Source organism: Python bivittatus, unplaced genomic scaffold (assembly GCF_059951505.1).
Source record: "Python bivittatus isolate LINGU-HERP-01145 unplaced genomic scaffold, Pbiv_v1 ctg000850_np1212, whole genome shotgun sequence".
Classification (NCBI taxonomy): domain Eukaryota; kingdom Metazoa; phylum Chordata; class Lepidosauria; order Squamata; family Pythonidae; genus Python; species Python bivittatus.
In genome coordinates, this window is record NW_028277112.1 from 9564462 (window position 1) to 9584649 (window position 20188).

The window sequence follows — 20188 nt, forward strand, 5'->3', positions numbered from 1 at the left end:
CAACTATGTGGTAGTTTAATGAAGTTAAATTTCAACAACAGAAGTGGTGCTTTTATTTTGCTTTGATCACAAGAAAGAATCAAAAATCTAACTTTAGTAAGTAAAAGAAGAAGCTGAGATTGCATAATTTGTCAGAAGAATGTAGAATGGCAAGAGGCACTACAATGTCTGACAGTGTCTTCCTGTTTAGAGAAAATACATCCTTGCAGTTGTTTCCTCCAATCACTTTAGTAAATTAAGTTTGACTGCTATGGAATGAGCAGTTGCTTAATCATAGTGGCTGTCTCTTGGCAAGTTTATCTAATTTTTATTCCTGCTCCTCAGGGGAAATGACAATAGTTGCTTTGGCTTGGTAGATGATTTTTGTCACACCTTATTACCACAAATATGTCTCTGTTCAAAATTCCATTTCAGTATGTCTAATTGATGTCATGTTCCATCTCGGAAAAAGATAGATTGACTCAAGACCTCTCAGGAAAGTGGTGTCTGGTTTTTGAATTCGCACACGTGATGAAAGTGATCTGTTGCAGGTCTAGGCATTCTGATGCATGGATACAGCTCCTGACTCCAATTGATCTCATTTATTTCATTGGAAGAAACAGGGAACTGTTTTATTTATTTATCAAATTTGTCACCGCCCATCTCATTAAAAAACAACTCTGGGAGGTTTACATATTTTGAAATGAATAATATCAGAGGGTGCACACTAAATTCCAAGTTCATTAACAAAACAAAAGACCATACCAACCAAGATATTTTATTCAAAGAAAAAAAATGAATGTAGAATTATGAGATTTTAAATATTACATCTGAGGAGGACCTAACTGTTAGTTCTGAATAAATAATACATAAAAGATAGCTAAATAAATAAAGAATCAACAAAGGAACAAACCAATTTCTTTCTCATGGCCAGCTTTTAAAGGTGAGAAATATTAATTAAAACATTAAGAGCCCTGCTGAATCAAACCAAAGGCTTAACTAGTCCAGAATTCTGATCCAACCAAATGATTGTTGGAAGTGTCCAACAAGATGTAAATGTGACAACATAGGCCTATGTAGATTGTAGTCAATCCACCTTGAGCTGTTTTGCCTCATGCTGCTGTGCTTCGATGCCATGAAACTCCTCGCAGAGACAAGTCAGTCTGCCTTTGTGAAGTATCATAGCTGGAAGGGGCTTCTGCACATAAGCAAGAGCCATTTTTGATAAATGAAGCATAGCACTACCGCTATTCCAGCAATGAACAGTGGCCGATTGTAGCACTTTGCAGAAGAGCTTTGAAGAAGCACTTTACTTAAGCCTTGGCTGAGATGAAGCCTCCCTTCAGAGACCCGTGAGGTACCTAAAGAGCAGCTCTGCTTATTTCCCTCAGCTTTCATTAAGTAACTAATTTCTAGGCCTTTGAGGAAGTAAAATGCGTACCTACCCATTTGGAAAAAACATCTGTCCCTGCTTTTCAGCGCTTTTAGCCAATCAATAAACAGTCTAGCATTAACTGACCTATATGCTGCCTGGAGAAGGATGTTCCTAGAAGAACTTTAAAAGAAAACAGCTATTTTCTGTTGGAGCAACAACAAACCTCTTGTTAGTGTAACTGGAATTGGGCAGTAGAATGTCTACAAAAGGTATGAGCACAGTCAGAATTCATGATCTTTCAAAGTCACATGTACTCCTTTTTTTTAATATTATTTTTATGAGGTTCTATCAGCTAATGTATGCAGGTAACATCCACATGTTGCAACAAGTAGTGCAACCAATAGTACAGTGGGCAAGACAGTGTGAATTGTACCCACCTTGCAAGGGAGCTCCATGTTGCTAGGCCCAATGGCAGTGGTGCATGAAAATCCTGCAGAATAGTTCAGTGTTATTATCCAGTCTTCTTCTGTGCTGGGTTTTCTTAAGGGATAGAGTTGAAGTTGTTTGGGTGAGTAATTAGTCAAATGCAGGAGTGCTTGTATGTACTATGTTAAACAAGACTGCAAGTTTTCCTTTCTCTTATTTTCTGGGCATTAGGTCTCCCCTTAGAGTACGCCTTGGTGCTGAGACCATTTGGCATTTATTTGATTAGAAATTAGTTGCTTTCCCACATATAGGTAGTCTTCACTTACTGACTGCCTCACTTAGTGATCATTCAAAGTTACGATGGTGTAAAAAAGAGCTTTGCAACCAATCCTTGCATTTACGATCATCGCAGCATCCTGAGGTCACATGATCACCATTCGTATGCTTCACAACCAGCTTCCAACAAGCAGAGTTAATGGAGAATACAGAAGTAAAATCACAAGTCATGGTCATATGGTGTCTCACTTAAGACCACAGTGATTTGCTTAACAACTGAATGGGAAGTGAGATCGTAAGCCTGTCATGGTCATGTGATTTTCTGCTTAGTGATCGTGGCACTTAGCAACAGAGTTGCTGGTTCCAATTGTGGTCGCTAAATGAAGACTACCTGTATTATAATGAAGACTATAATGTTGTGAAGATGCCTCGATTTATTTTGGGTTTTTTAGGTAGTTGAGGCCAAAGATGGGTCACAATCTTGATCACATTTCATGATATAGTGAATAATTGAAGAAATCCCAATTTATTTATTTATTTATTAGGTTTTGATCTGTTTTTCCTTACAAAATGGTGCTTGAGCCAATTACCAATTCCTTGATCTGAATATTGTGTGTTTTTAACAATTTACAATGGTTGGGATGCATTCCCCTCAGAGTCACTTTTGATTCTAAGCAGTTTCTAAGCCCATTAAAATAAATAAATAATAACTAAAACACATGTAAATCAAATGCTTTATTAGATTCACTGAAGAAAAAGTGCATTGATGAACAATTGGAAAGTAAAGCAAGTCCCAAAACCTGGGCAAGTACCTCCATTTCTCACCATGTCTGTTCCAATGCTTCTCTATACAGAATGGTTACCACTGTTTCCAAAATGAAGAGAAGGGTTTTCATTCAAGCAGATACAATAGAACTCTTATTCATCTGTGTAGACTATGAATAGGCAACCCACAGCCTATATGCTACATGTATCCCTGGTCCTTATTTGTAGCCCCCAATACACTGACATATTGAGGGAAAATTAGTGATTTTCCAAGGTTTTTTAAGGCCTAAAGTTGGTTAAAACATCAATTTGGGAACTTTTAGAGGCTTACAGAAACCTCTCAGTGGCTACCTGCTTCAATTCTCATATTAAATTACACCAAAAAAAAAAGGGCAAAAAGAAATGTGCCTTCTAGTGGCATCATCACATATCTGGAAGGCCTCTACAGCCTTCTGGAAAGTTGAAGATCAAGTTACAGCACTCAAGCCGTTGACTCTGTTTATCCCTGGTGAAAACTATTGAAGTAGATGGAGCAATGGTGTACCTCTTGTTCCAAAACATGAGTCTTTCTCCTGGCAAATCATGTGAAATTGTTCATTTCTAAGAGGGGGCAGGGGGAAAGGGTAAAATAGCTCACATACAAGAAAAAATAGTAGCAATTAGAAGAGCAAATTACAATTACATCCTACATTGCAGTTTTGCTTCCTACCCTTTCAGAAATTTTTCTGCAATTCATGAATATCTTGCCCTTAATAGTGGGCACTGTCTCTGCCTGGTTTAAGGACAATCCATAGTTAAGAACGGAGCCTATTTTAGCAAAATTCAAGTTAAATACACAATGGTTCGAGTTAAATACACAATGGTTCAAATTAATTACACAATACTACTTATATAGAATTATGCAATAATACTGTTCCAGCTCACATATAAATTTGAATTAAGGACAGACCTTGGGAAGGGAACTTGTGGACTACCTGTAGAAGAGAAAGGAAAGGGAAAATGTTGTGAGGCTTTCAAGTTTTATATCAGCCTTTTGAGGTGATTATATGTCTTGTGTTTTATTTTGTTGTAAGTTGTTGGGAGTCTGTTTAGATTCCAATAGGGTAGAAATTTGATAAACAAACCCATAAATCATTTTTGGTTAAAGCACAATGTATCATAATCCTTTTGGATTTCTTTGACGTGATAGTTACATGGAAAACATAATAAATTTGCATAATAGGGAGATGAGAAATTCAAACTGCAATATATTTTCTTTTACTGATGTCTACATTAATTGGTCATTAAATTCTTTATCCACCTAATAACTGAATAAAATCACACTCCAGTTTCTAACAGTATTTTCACACGTAATTGGAGTATTCTGTTGGTGTTAAAAGACAACTATTTTAAATCAAATGTACCTTCCAAAGAATATTGCTTCTTTCTGTTCAATTTACTGATGCAGCACATACATCAATAAAAATTAAATGCCACTTATGAATATAGCATCAGAGAAACTTGGAATCATCAACCCAACAGAAATTAATCAATATGTCATAGGAAGTATAATGTGCTTATTCTTGAACACCTAGACGTTTACTGTCATGCATAACTTTTAAGAAATAGATATGTTCTACACTGGACCCTTGTATTGGTCTTTGGATCCTTTGTAAAATTTGGCAACAAGAGTGCTTTCATGCAGAACACAAAATACATTCAGTGTAGACTAAATGACTGCTGCTTTACTTGTATAGAATTCACAGAATATAAGATGAAGGCTAACTAAATAAAGCCAGATGTGAATTGGACAGATTCACACAGAAGCGTGATCACTGGAGACCTCCTACTATCTGCAACTGTCTACATGTTGTGGTATCGCCCCTCCCAATACTGAATCTTGATTTCTCATCACAACTTTAAGCATTTACTCTTTTGAAGCAAAAAATCAAGGCTGGTAGCACCTTTTCCAATTTTATTAAAAGGCAAAAGCTTTCATGAGCTGGAACTCACTTCATCAGATGCAACTTGTGCTCTTGAGAAGTACAAAGACTTAAAATTACATATTGCTAGCTAAATTAATGTAAGCCACATTTTCAATATTTCAGCAACCTGCAAAATTGTCCCATAATTATACATTTTATACTCCTTGATTATTCTAAGTTGTGTAGAGAGCAGTATGAATGTGCTTATCAACTTCTGTCTACCAGCACAATATAACACCCTCTTAAAACGTGGAATCTGCTACCAAGGCTGTGCAAAGCCACACAGGTGCACATACAAAGCAGTTTTCTGAATCATTAAAGTGACTGCACCATTTCTCAGACTTGTGTGGTGCATGTACAGACACTTCTATTTGTTTTCTTTCCTAGTTTTGTGAACTGTGTCTTTTGAAGGCTTTGTGTCATCTGTTGGATACTCTCTCATATTGGGAGCATGACACATAAGTTATTCAAGTAGGATTTCCAGCATAATTTCTGAAGTGTTTGTGAAGTGTGTATGTTCAAGGTTTCATTCAATAACTTCCACATTTGTAGAATACCAAGAGCAAAAGTTTTCAGACAATCTTAACAGATATCAACAAACACAATGGGTTTTTAACACATTACAATCGTTAATCAATAAGAAATGTGTAATCTGCCTCATGAAATTGCATGAAATGAATCAGCATGAAACTGAGCAAACTCAGGGAGGCAGTGAAGGACAGGAAGGCCTGGCGTGATATGGTTCATGGGGTCGCGAAGAGTCAGACATGACTTAACGACTGAACAAATCTGCCTCATATGTAATCTGCATAACCAGCCTATTTTCTCCTCCCTTTCCCCCTCCCTTTCCCCCACCTCACCCCAGTTCAAACCCTACATCAGTCTAGCCACTTTATGCATCTGATGAAATCAGCTGCATCTCATAAAAGCTGATGCCTTTAATAAGTTCTGTTAATCAGAAAAGCTGGTACCGGACTAATTTTTTGCCACCGACATAGCCTACCATGTCTTGTAGAACAGGGTTCTTCAACCTTGGCAACTTTAAGATGGGTGGACTTCAACTCCCAGAATTCCCTTGCTGGCTGGGGAACTCTGGAACTCCCTTGCTGGCTGGGGAATTCTGGAAGTTGAAGTCCACCCGTCTTAAAGTTGCCAAGGTTGAGGAACCCCGTTGTAGAACACTTTATTCCATATATGTTCCACTCTTCTAGTTCATTCCCACTGCCAAAAGTCATTAGCTTTCCACAGACAGTATAGGGAAGGATGCATTTTTAGACAGAATTTACAAAAACCAATTCCCTAATACATGGGACAGAAGAATAATGAGACCTTATGCTACATTATTTTAATGAAAATGTAGGAATGCAAACTTGACATCTATTTAGGCAGATGTCATTGCTTATCTCTTGAAGTGTGGATTTAAATTTCATTCAAGCTTGTTCAAAGCACTCAATTAGAATTGCTACCTCTTTTCTTTCCCCCTGGCTTTGTGTAATAATGTGGCAGGCAAGAATCTTCTGAGTAGGAATGCATGAATCAGTATAAGTCTGCCCTGTGTTAATGCTATATGAACCACAGCACTGGGTATGCTATTCTATCCAATTTAATTTTTAAAAAAAATGACCACAAACTTTGCAATTGCTATCAACTGGATTTGGAATATAGCTTTTTGTGAAGTAGGTATTTTTCTATGATACTTAAATTCTGAAGCAGGCACTACTTCTTCAGGATAAATACATGCCCAGACCTTGGCCTATGCCTTATGCATTCATTAAATCCAGGTATAAATATCTCCCCAGTGGGAGAAGAGTGAAAAAAAGCAAGACCACAAATGTGGCATTGAGATGAAAGCCCTGCCCATAGTCCATCAATACAATCGACTACCTAATAAGTTTATATGTAAAATTAATTAAATAATAAGAAAGTGAGAAAAAACTAAAAGGTAGATTCCTAACAACGCAATACCTATAAAAGCAGTAAAAAAAAAAAAAAAAGCAGATTAAAGCCTTAAAACTACTTAATAAATTCCTTGCAGTAAAAGTAGTAGATTACCAAACATTGTCTTTCTTGAGCCCTAAGCAAAGTTTTGTTTGAATTGAAAAAAATTATTATAATCTAAAACATTATTCATATACACACACACACACACACACACACAAACACACACACACACACAGTATTTTTATATAGATTAAGCAAGGCAACATAGTAATATATTTAGCTTTGTTGTCATGATGCAATCTTGTCATATCGTAAAAAGATTTGATCATTCAAAGTTCAGCCTTTAGTAAACATCCTACATAACTCATTATTTATTCACTTGCAGTTATAGCCTAGTTTGGTTGAGATTGTGGTTATGTACCCCATTTCTTTTTCCTAAAATGCATGTTAAGAACCTGCTACTATTTTTTGTATTTTGGTAATAAGGACATGTCCTTTTCCAGAAAACCAAGTGGCTTCCTAGAAATACTGTCACACTAAGGGTCATATATCACTGCCCCCGGTAAAGTAAGCAATGTTGTTGACATCTTGTCTTGGTGCCTGGAGGCTGTGGGGCTTCGATGGGGAACAACAGTTTTCATTTCAACCCTGGCAAGACTGAGTGGTAATATATTTAGATTTTGGGGCCACCTGGATCTGGGAATTTACTCTCTTTAGTTCTGGATGGGGTGGCTGTGGAAGAGTGGCTGCTGGAACAAAACTGCAGGCACCAGTGTTGCCTTCTTTCCCTCCCATTTTGGCCTTTCCCCCAGTGTCAGCACAGCAGAGTTGTCAATAAAGCTACAACCTTGACACAGGTGTGGGAGGAGATAGGTGTTTTGGTCTTATACAGCCACTAGCAGACAGAGTGCAGCAGCCAAGACATTTTTTCCCTCAGAAAAAAGGCTTAGGAGCGGTAATAGGTAACAGTATAGTAATTATCATAGTAATAGTACAGAGATAGCAATCAGATAGAATATGGGAAGCACTCACATATTCCATTTATATGCTTGTTTTTACAAAATAAAACATCTCCCCAATCCTTATAAGGAGATATAAAGATACCATCTGTCCAGGGTCCAGTGCTTTTGTGTCTCACTTGAGTCTGGGTCAATCCAACTGGGCATGGTTTTAAAAAAGAACCCATGATAGTGGCACTGCCCCAGACACAGCTGATGTGCAACTGGGAGTCCTTCTGGACTTGCAACTCCTGCTTGATGAGCAGGTGGCAGTCATGGCTAGGATGGCCTTTCTACAACTTCAGGTTGTGCACCAGTTGCACCCATTCCTGGACCAGGAGACGCTCTGCTTAGTCACTTGTGTCCTGGTCAACTCCCACATGGATTACTGAAATGTGCTGTACATAGGGCTGCCCTTGAAAAGCATCCAGAAGTTTTAACTGGTGCAAAATGCAGCAGCATGGGCAGTTATGTGCACACCAAGATCAGCACATGTTATACTTCTGCTCCGTGACCTGCACATTAGTTACCACTTTGCTTCCAATGACCTATAAATCCCTACATGACATGGGGCCAGGTTATATGAGGGACTGTCTCTTCCTAATCACATCTACCTGTCCCATCAGGTCTAGCAGGAAGGGCATGTTTCAGGTTCCATCCACAAAGGAATGTCATCTAATGGGACCCAGGTGGAAACCCTTTTCTGTCATGGCACCCATCCTTTGGAATATCATTCCTTATGAGGTCAGATTGGCACCAACCTTGCTAGTCTTCAGGAAGGGCCTGAAAACATGGCTGGCCATCTGGTCTGGGATCCAGTGATGTAGTTATGCTTATATTGTTAGGGAAACTGACTGTACTCTCTCACAAATTTATGTTTTACGTTTCTAATGGTTTTATTGATTTTAATGTTTGTAATGCTTTTTGGTATTTTTTCCCCCCCAGTATTTATTGTACTCTTCTTTTTTAACTTTGTTCACCACCCAGTCAAATATATGAAATGGCGACTGTATAAATTTACCAAATAAATAAACAAACAAACAAGCAAATAAAAAAATTAATAAAAAAATTAATGACATCTCCAGATCTACTTGTTCCTTTTTCTCTGGAGACTAAGATACAATGAAATAATTAAAACTTGTATTGTTCACTAAAAGTAAACTTTCCATGCACACACCCATGCAAAACTACCCAAATCAAAGTCTAGCAGCCAGGGTGAATTTGAATTCTAAAAGAACAGAGGTGGAACATCCTCTGTATGTGGTACTTCATTCTATGTGATGGCTTTGAAGGACTACATATAGTTTTATAGCATCCAGCAAGTTTTCCCAAGGACTACTTCTATCCCATTTATTTGTTGTTTGTTTGTTGGAAATGACTTAGATTATTATTTTTTTAGAAATTGCTTCACTTGTACCTGAGTTAGCTATCATATTGTCCTCTTGTACTATATGGTATATTCACCACCATCCTCAGATACTGTCAGTCTTTGTAAATACTTGCTTTCTGGAAGGAGACTTCAGAAATAAAGTTTCAGTTCCTTTATGACCTTTCAACAGCAATGAAAAATTTATATAGATTTTGTCAGCTGAGATTACATGACAGAGCACATACAATAATTGCTTGTGATTCACAAGCCCTGCCTAATTACTTTATGCAAATTTATGTAGATTATGTTATAACATCAAGACTAAACAATGTCCTTGTATACCTATGGAGATGTTCCTCTGAATACTAAATGAAACTAAAATGAAAATTAGTCTCAATAAATGTCTCTTTAAATAATGCTGCAGTGTCAAAATAGTGTCATAGGATTTCATGGGAGATGATATAGTGATGTCCAGTTAAAAGCATTCTAGAAAAGAACACAAAGTCGGTATTCTGTATTCTATGGGAGAAGAACATAGAATAAAGTTACCTTGAAAACAATCCCTTAACAAATTCATGCACACACTGTAATGGAAGTTTATCAAGCTTATCCTACAAAGTTAAAGTAAGATTTAAATAAATATCCATTAGAGATATGATTAGGTGAAACATAAAATACTAGTTAATTTCTTTGAAAGAACTGAGGTGCCCATTGTCATGAGTAACACTGAAATCCATTCAGTCTTAAATCATAATGTGACAAATTAGTTCACTTAGGCCAAAGGTGGATACCTGTACCCCAGAGCTTCTTACATGCTCTCCCAAAGACCTATGATGCAGCCCCTAGAAACTTACTAAACTGTAAATTAAATTTAAATTAAATCATGGTTTTTATCCTGGATCGATCTGGGGCTTGCAGAATTCTTCTTAAAGACTAATCATGGCACTCAGCCCCCAAAACATTCTGTACCTCTGGCCAAAGGTATTAATCTTAAAAAGCTTCTGAGCATGTCCCATATTGGTCCTGATTTCATCTGAAGGACAATATGGCCTGAAGGTTCCCACTCCAACCTTCCTTGACTTACTGTTCCTCTTCTTTCTTCCAAACTTACATGACATTTTTCCAACAATTTGCTATATGTCAGACTTCTCTATTTCATGTACTTCATTAAAAATTCTGAACTAACACTGCCACTGGTTTGACTGAATCTAATCTTCCCTCATAAGATACTGTGGATTAGTATCTGTATAATGCTTTAAAATAATAAATAGGCCACTTCTTTATCTAGTTGTAATGCTTACAGTAACTCTGTTGGGCAAGTCAGGATTTTATTATCACATGTTGCAAAAGGGAATAATATTTGATGGTTTGCCTTACTCTATTTAGCAAGTTCATAGCAGAACCAGAATTTGAACCATGGAGTTTCCAATTTCCAGTTTTGTCTCTTAGCCATTTCATTATGAAAGAGCTCAATAAATTTTCTCCTTACAAAGCAACTCTTCCCATATCAGCCTGGCCATATGTAACATAATTTTGTGGGTATGCTAGTTCATTTGTAACTGATTCCTCTAGATAGATAAGCCTCTAGAGGTCCCTGTTGAACCAGAACAATTGAAACTTAATATCTTCCCCATCTACTAAGGAAATGCAGGAAAGACATTTGCCTAATTCATGTACTGTATAAGCACAACTCCCCTGACCAATTGAGGTTAATTAACCAGGAATGAGCTTGCTTAGAGGCTTTTGTCTTTAAGCCTCCCTGAAGAAAAAACAATGTGTTTCTGGGAAAGAAAAAAAGGATACCTCCTCTAAGATTTAGGGAAATCTTCCAATATTCAGGAAAGAAACAATCAATCACACCCATACACACACATACTTCTAGATGAAGAAGTAAATCAGATTGAGTGTTTTAGTTACTTCTGTCTTGCCTAAATCCATTCATAGCTATTTTCCCCAAGGTTTAATCTCCATTTTATATGATTCTACCCATTACCACTTTGTTTCCACTTAGGCTTTAATTCAAATCCTTTGTTTCCACATGCTTTAAATCAAATCAAATCCTTTTTCCTAACTTGGAGAACCAGTCCACGTTCCTCTTTGCTGTTGCGTGTCTTGATAAAAATATTTAAACCAAGTAAATAAAGGAAGCTTATGAAGGTCTATTCATAAAATCTAAAAATATCAGATGCCATGAGACCAAGCTCAGCTCAGTTCAGAATTTGTAGCACAAAGTGGAACTGCAACAATCCTAACAATTGGCCATCCAGCCTATGTTTAAATGCATTTAATGAAAACTGTCCCACCTTCCATAGCAATTTGTTCCAATTTGAACAACTCATGGCATTAGAGACTTTTCCCTAATGTGCTGGAAAAATCTGCTCCGGTAACATTTCTGCCCAGTTTCCAAGAAGTTTGACTAAATTCACTGGGACTAGCTGATAGGCAAATGTGCAAAGGACTGTAGCCATAATAAAAAGAAAAAAGCAGAGAAAGAAGGATAAATCTGGCTAGAAAGTATAGTCTGATTATTTATGTTATAAATAAGCATTCAAGAAGGAGGAGCCATTTAGGCACATTTCTGCAAACGTAATTTGCTATTTCTTAGAAAGAATTAATTCAGGACTCAAACAGAGGTGGGACAACAGTCCTATATAATTTTGCAATTCTCAGAAATTCAACAGAATAAATCTTTTGTTCTACTCAAATACTGGCATCCTTTTCTTCTATGAGTGAATGCTTTCTCCAAGGATCCTTCAGCTATTAAAAAAAAAAAAAGCTCAATGAAATCAATACTTATTTTGTGACAGAATAGCATGTCTCAGCACTGAACATATGGGCATCACTGCTCTTTTGACTGGAGGTCAAGCAAAGCAGATTTAACTGTCATTCCATAGAAGAGAAAACATGAACCACTTCTATTGTGGTTGTTGCTTTCTTTTGTTATTGAGCAAAATTGTTTCAAAAGCATCCTTTTTCAGAGTAATAATAATTAAAATTAAAAGGCACGTTAAAACAAGCAGAAATAACCAATGATTGTATGGTAGTATCAAACAATTTGGCATTGCAACTTTAATACCCAGCATTCCATCTAGAATTTTTCGTGGTTTAAGAAAGGCAAATATTAGAAAACATTAGACTACATTCCTAGTATGTAATTTCATTCACTATAACACTGCTACATGAAAACTTAATTTGGCCCCTGGAGAGCAATGCAACTAAGTGAGTTTTCACATAGCATTTTTATAGTCTAATTTGGCTGGCAGGAATACTGTCATAGTACTATATGGATTTTTCAGAGAAACACAAGTGACCAACCTACAATAAATATATGCCCATGAAATGCCTTTAAAACAGTCTTGAAAATCAGGTGAATACACTGCATTCTACATCTGTGCAGTTGTCTACAAGGAGGTAAAGTAATGCAAAATAATATATTTTGTTTTTAGAGTTTTTACTGGTTACAAAGAGTAATTTGGGCAGACAATAAATCGAATGTAATAAATAAATAAATAAATAAATAAATAAATAAATAAATAAATAAATGTAAAAATATTGTGCAGCTCCCATGTTAGACTAGAACAGTGTGCTAGGTTCAGATATAAGGACTGCTCTAAAGATATCAAAAGGCTTCATTCACACACTTAACCTTGTTACAATTAACCCATTTTCTGGGTTCACACAATACATTGAACCAATGGTCTGGGTTTGCCCAGCACACTGGGAGGAAGGGAAGGAAGGAAGGAAGGAAGGAAGGAAGGAAGGAAGGAAGGAAGGAAGGAAGGAAGGAAGGAAGGAAGGAAGGAAGGAAGGAAGGGAGGGAGGGAGGGAGGGAGGGAGGAAGGAAGGAAGGAAGGAAGGAAGGAAGGAAGGAAGGAAGGAAGGAAGGAAGGAAGGAAGGAAGGAAGGGGAAACCAAACCAAAGATAGGAAGTGCAAATGCCTCTTCTAGGCCTTTAACCAACCTGTTTAAATATATTGTGTGAACATAGCCAGTGAATTCAAGACTGAGGGAAGAGTAATATTCCACTTTTTCGGCTTATACCCATAACAGCTACACAATGTTATCAAAAGCATGGCAAACCATATTTTCAAAGTTTATGATTTAATCTTCCTTGTCCCTTTGCCCAGGATTCAAATAAACTTTAAATTACACTTCAGGGGTTAATAAAACAGAATCATAACACTAAATTGTGGTAAGAAAACAAGAATGATTTCCTTTATCAGGGCTAGGCCATCTGTAGCTCTAAGGATACAAGCAACTCTCGGCTAAGTTAAAAAATCTTTAAAACTAATCAGTCAGTTCAGACCTCTGTCAAGAACAGTCTGTCTTTTTTTCTGCCAGTCTACTGTACTTCATGAAGAGGGAAGAGAAATAGAAGGTAACATAAAGAGACAGAAAAAAGAGGATGTTTTAAATTTAAAAGGTGTTGTCGTAAAGATAATGGGTCACTAAACCTTGTTTTGGCTTGGTTTTACCTACTGCTTGCTTCAGCATTACCACACAGTTCAGCATTACCCTTTACATTCTGCCTAAGCCACCATTTGCTTTTGCAAGTTCAAAATATTATTCCTAAAGCAATACATGATGGAAAAAAGTTTACACGCTCTTGCTTTACAGGAAGGGATTGTAGTTCAATGTAGAAGTGACAAATATCACCACCCAAGTCTGAAGTGATTGATTATGTGCCATCTAGTTGATGTTAACTCTTAGCAACCACATAGATAGATTTTCTCTATGACTATCTATCCCTAAACTAGTCTTTCAGGTGTTCCAAGAGTGCACTCATCACCACTATAACTGAGTCCATCCACCTTGCTTCTGGTCATCCTCTTCTTCTCTTTCCTTCCACCTTTCCCAACATTACAGCCATCTCTAGAGAGGTAGATCTTCCTATAATGTGCCCAAAGTAGGATAATTTGAGCCTGGTCATTTGTGCCTCTGGGTTGATTTATTCAATGATCCATTTATTTGTTTGTTTTTTGGTTGTCCATGGTATTCAGGACAGGAAGGCCTGGAGCGATATGGTTCATGGGGTCACAAAGAGTCGGACACAACTTAACGACTGAACAACAACAACAATGGTATTCATAGGAGCCTTCTCCAACACCAAAGTTCAAAAGCATCAATACTCTTCCTATCCTGCTTCTTCAAAGTCCAACTTTTACTTCCCTAGAGTGTTGCAGGGAATACCATGGCTTGCATGATTCTGACCTTGGTGGATATAGACACACCTCAACATTAGAATATCTTTTCCAAAGCCTTCATGGCTGGTCTATCAAGTGCTAGTCTGCAATTTATTTTTTGACTGCTGGTTTCTTCACTGTTGATGGTTGATCTTAAAAGGCAGAAGCTATTCACCACTTCAATATCTTCATTGTCAGTTCTAAGGCTGGTTGTTCTACTTGTTGTCATTAGTTTGGTCTTCTTTATATTTAATTTTAATTCCATTTTTTCACCATGCTCCTTGATTTTTATTACTAGAGCTTTCAGATCCTTTGCATTTTCAGCTATCAGAACAGTCTCATCAGAATAGTGCAGGTTACTGATGTTTCTTCCTCCAGTTTTAAAACCATGTGCATCATCTAATCCAGATTCCCTTAATATATATTCAACACATAGATTGAATAAATAAGGGAAGAGTACACAGCCTTGTTGCACTCCTTTGCCAAAGTGGAGCCAGTCTGTTTCACCATGTTCTTCTGTACTGTGGCTTCCTGACCTGTATATAGGTTTCTCACGAGGAGAATGAGATGTTCTGGGATTCCCATTTCTTTTTTAACACTTTCCACAGCTTGATGTGATTGACACAATCAAGGGCCTTTCTATAATCAATGAAGCACATAGTGACTTATTTTTGGCATTCTTTGGCTTTCTCAATTATTCAGTGTGCATAAGCAATAATGTCTCATGTTCCTTGGTCTTTTTTAAAGCCAGCCTGAACATATGACATCTCTTTTTTCATATAGGGCTCTAGTCTGTGTTAGATGATCCTAAATATTATTTTGTTAGCATATGAAATTAAGGATATTGTACAATAGTTTGTACATTTTGTTAATTTTCTTTTTCTTTTTCTTTCTTTCTTTCTTTCTTTCTTTCTTTCTTTCTTTCTTTCTTTCTTTCTTTCTTTCTTTCTTTCTTTTTTTTACTGGAATGTAGATTGACCTGTTCCAATCTGTTGGCCACTAGCCCATCTAAACTTTAGCCCATCTAAAGTTGGTTCTCACAGTGGCCAACCAACTGCACAAGGAAGGCCACTAGTCTCCCAGCAGATGGCCTTCAGAGGCAGTCACACTGCCACCAATGCTAATAGCCATTGATCCCCATGACTTCATGCCCCAAGCTGGCAGCCAGCACCACATCTCATGGTAGTGACTCTCAAAGTTTAATTACATGTTGTGTAAAAAAAAAAAAAAGTTCCTTTTGTCTGTCCCGATTCTTCCAGTATTCAATTTCATTGGGTGGCCTCTGGTTCTAGGATTTTGGGGAAAGGAAAATAGCTTCTCCTTGTCACTTTATCCATACCATGCATAAATTTATATACCTCAATCATATTCCCTCTCATTTGCCTCCTTTGTAGATTAAAAATCCCCCAATGTTGCAAACTTTACTCATAGGGAAGCTGTTCCAGCCTCTCGATCTTCTTAGTTCCTCTCCTCTGAACCTTCTCTAGCTCCACTATATCCTTACTGAGGTGTGTGTTGAGGTGTGGAGATCAGAAGTACACACAATATCCCAGATGCAGTTGCGTCATTGATTGATATAAGGGTATTAAAAATTACCCACTTGACTTTGTGCCTAAAGTGGGACTGGAACTCACTAACCAATTTCTAACCTAGTGCCTTAAAGCACTACACCAAACTGTCTCAGCAGTTACATAAAAGTTTTTGTGTGATCCTCCTTTGGACCATCTAGTTCACCTCTGGAAAACTGAGAATTGAGGAGGTGAGGTTGGGAAGTTTGGAGCATGGTATGTGTGTTTATGACCTATATGCCCATCCTAAATGACTCACATGAATGCCTGCAATGGACTAGTGGTTCACTCACATATTTTAAAGATGATTCCATCTCAGAGGATCTATGGGATTGTAATTGCAGGTATCCATATTCCTGAAAGTTTCAGAAAGAAAGTAAGAGTCAGGAGGTTTTCAAGTGGGAGAAGATAGTGAGGACAGTACCAGATGCATAAATCAGTATAAGTTTCCATTATAAATTGGAAAAAAAATTGTGTGAGTAGAGGGAGGATTGTTAACCTTAAGTTAAAAAGGGGGTCATAGACTACTTTCAGATTCTTGCCAGGTAAAATAGGAGGAAAGTTATCAGCATTCTTTTCAATGATATATTACTGATATTAATGATATCTGTTACTACAGCTACTAAAAAAATACTATTCTCTAGCTACGATATAAGTAGGGTTACTCCTTGTTCATCTTTAGCAGCCTAGCAGAAAGAAAAAGCAGGAAAAAAATGTGAAGGGTATATCACTGACTTGGTGCCACTATTCATGGTGATGTGTATCTTGTCAGAGTCCAAGGTCATGATCATGACTGATGTAATGAAATCGTCCATCCAAATACTGAAGGCTGTATGCACTAAATCAAGAAGAAAATGTTTGGGGGGAGGGGTTGTTCTTAAACTGGAAGGATCTCATAATCCTGGCATCAGGATTAATAGTGTCCACTGATTTTTAAAAACTTTCTTTTGTTTTTCCCAGGATGAATTTTCAACCACAATTGGTTGTATCTCAGATTAATCATTGATTTATTTTTTATTTACACATAGACTTATCTCTGCCCATCTCCCCGCAATGGGGGACTCTGGAGGTTTACATGAAATTAAAACAAATAAATACATAATGAAAATTTATAAAAAGACAAACACATCTACACAAATGGAAAGAAGAGAAAAAAAAATCCAAGAGGCCGATGGAAGCCACACTAGGCCTCTAGGGGGCTAGCCAACCCCATTTCTGACAACCTCCCTCCCCGCCCCAGGCCAGATGGCAGAGCCAGGTCTTCAAATCCCTCCGAAAGGCCAGGAGTGAGGGGGCCTGTCTCACCTCCAGGGTCAAGATGTTCCAAAGGGCAGGGGCTACAGCAGAGAAGGCCCGCCTTCTGGACCCCGCTAGTCAGAGTTCTTTTGCCGAGGGGGTCCAGAGCATGCCCTCTCTGTGAGATCGGGTGGGACAGGTTGAAATTGTGGGGGCAAGGTGGTCCCTCAGGTAGGCTGCCCCATGCCATGTAAGGCTTTAAAGGTGATAACCAACACCTTGAATTGGACCTGGAAGCAAACTGGTACCCAATGCAGCTCATGGAGCAAAGGTGTTATATGGGTCCTTCTTCGGACCCAAAAAATAGCCCATGTGGCTGCATTCTGGACCAGCTGAAGCTTCCGTATACTCTTCAAGGGTAGCCCCATGCATTGCAGTAGTCTATCTGGGAGATAACAAGGGCATGAGTGACAGTTCAAAGGGTATCCCAATCCAGGAAGGGGCATAACTGGTGCACAACCCGAAGCTGTGCAAAAGCCCTCCTGGCCACGGCTGCCACCTGCTCTTTGAGCAGGAGCCATGAGTCCAGGAAGACCCCCAAATTATGCACTGGGTCTGTCTGGGGCAATGCTACCCCATCCAGCACCAACGATGACAACATCCCAGATACAGAGGAGCCATTAACCCACAGCCACTCCGTCTTACCAGTGTTCAGCTGGAGCCTGTTGTTCCCCATCCAGACCCTCACAGCCTCCAGGCACCGTGTGAGGGCGGTCACAGCATCACTTACCTCACCAGGAATGGAGATATATAATTGATACCTCATCCCATGATGACGGATGATGTCACTCAGAAGTTTCATGTAGATGTTGAAAAGGAACGGAGAGAGAACCGAACCCTGCGGCACCCCACAGAGGAGGGGCCGAGGATGAGACCTCTCGCTCCCTATCACCACCAACTAGGACCAGCCCCGAAGAAAGGAGGTGAACCAGCACAAAACTGTGCCACCCACCCCCAAATCCCTGAGCCATCCCAATAGGATACTGTGGTCAACGGTATCGAAAGCTGCTGAGAGATCGAGGAGAGCAAGGATGGTCACACTTCCACCATCCCGTTCCTGCCAAAGATCATCCATAAGTGCGACCAATGCCATTTCCATTCCATAACCGGGCCTGAAACCTGACTGATAAGGGTCCGGATAATCCATTTCCTCCAGAACCCTTTGGAGCTGTGGATGCTACTTTCTCAACCACCTTCCCCAAAAAGGGGTGGTGGGAGACTGGATGAAAATTATCCAGTATGGTAGGATCCAGGGAGGGCTTCTTGAGGAGGGGGTGCACCAACGCCTCTTTAAAGGGTGCTGGAAACACTCCCTCCTGCAAGGATGTATTAACTATCACCTGGATCCAATCACATGTTACCTCCCGAGCTGCTTTCACCAGCCAGGAGGGACATGGGTCCAGATGACAAGTGGTGGCCCTCACAGTCTGGAGGATCCTGTCCACTTCCTGAGGAACAACAGGATCAAACCGTTCCCAGATAACTGGGCAAGAACGATCCCCTGGTATCTCCCCAGACCCTGCGCCATGCTTGAAATCCAACTTGGAATGAATCTGCATGATTTTATCCTGCAGGTGCTCTGAAAATTGCTCCATGCGGTCCTGCAAATGAATCTCCAGCTCCCTGTTACTGAGGAGGGATGTAGTGATTCCAAACAGGGCCGCCGAGTGGCACTCTGTGGATGCGATAAGGGCGAAGAAGTATTGGTGCTTTGCCACTCTTATCACCACAATGTAGGCCTTAATAGCAGTTCTAACATGTGTTCGGTCAGATTTGGTCCGTGTCTTTGTCTAGCCGTGTTCTAGCCATCTCTTGACCCTCTTCAGCACCCTCTACTCCTCTGTAAACCACGGGGAGTGTTGGGGCCGATGTGGCAAGAGAGGTCGCATAGGCGCAATCCTGTCCAAGGCCTCAGCTGCCTCCCTATTCCAAGCAGCAGCCAGAGCCTCCGCTGGACCGTGCAGCAGGTCCACGGGAATGCTCCCCAGCTCCCTCTGGAACCCTGATGGGTCCGTCAGGTGCCGGGGGCAGACCAATCACATGGGTCCTGCCTCTCTGTGGAGAGGGGTGGCATAGGAGAAACTCAGGGTCACCAGGACGTGATCTGACCATGATAGCAGGGAAAGATGTACATCTCCCCTCAGATCACTTTGCCATTGCTCAGACAAGAAAACTAAATCCAGCATGTGGCCACTGTTTTGGGCTGGGTCCCTCACAATTTGAGACAGGCTCATGGCTGCCATGGTAGCCATGAACTCCCGAGCTATCTCCCAGGACCATCCCAGGGGTGGCAGGTTGAAGTCCCCCAGAACCATAAGCCTGGGGAACTCCACCGCCAGCCCTGAGATGGCCTCAAGCAGCTTAGGCAGGGAGGCTGCCATGCAGCAGGGAGGCTGGTACAGTAGCAGCACTCCCAACTGTTTGCGGGCACCCAACCTAAGAAACAGTGTCTCACAGTCAGAAACTTGTGGAGCAATGACCCTGAAGGCCACTAGACACTCTCAGATGACAACAGCCACCCCTCCTCCTCTGCCCTGGCATCTTGGCTGGTGCCACACCGTAAACACAGCTGGGCACATTTCCAAGAGGGGCACCCCCCCCTTGGGCCCCAGCCAGGTCTCGGTGATAGATGCCAGGTCTGCTCCCTCCTCAGTGATCAAGTCACATATGATGGGGGCCTTGTTTTTAACTGACCTGGCATTAAGCAGCAGCAGCCGGAGGCCAGGGCCCCTATGAACCTGCTGGTCAGGACCTGGGAGTGAGCAAGGAGGGCCGGAACACCCCACCATTAGCACACACCAGGGGCATCTTCCCTGAAGATGGCCTGCCCTCCTGCTCCCGCCATATCATCCCCTACCCCTCACCACCTCGATAATGTAACCCACCGCATCGTCCCCGGGGGTGCCAGGCCCAAGTACCTTCAATCCCAGGCCCTCGGAGTCCCCGGTCTGGGGCAAAGGTTTTTTGAAGTATTTGAAGTTAATGGCTATCAGGGGTGTGAGTGTGTGTGTGTGTGTGTGTGTGTGTGTGAAAGAGAGAGAGATTCAG

The 20188-nt window shown here is 40.0% G+C and overlaps 1 pseudogene; it reads right to left on the reverse strand.

The window, feature by feature from the left end:
• Window positions 1-16505: 16505 nt before the first annotated feature.
• Window positions 16506-19719, reverse strand: LOC148213761 (uncharacterized; annotated as a pseudogene).
• Between the last annotated feature and the right edge of the window lie 469 nt (window positions 19720-20188).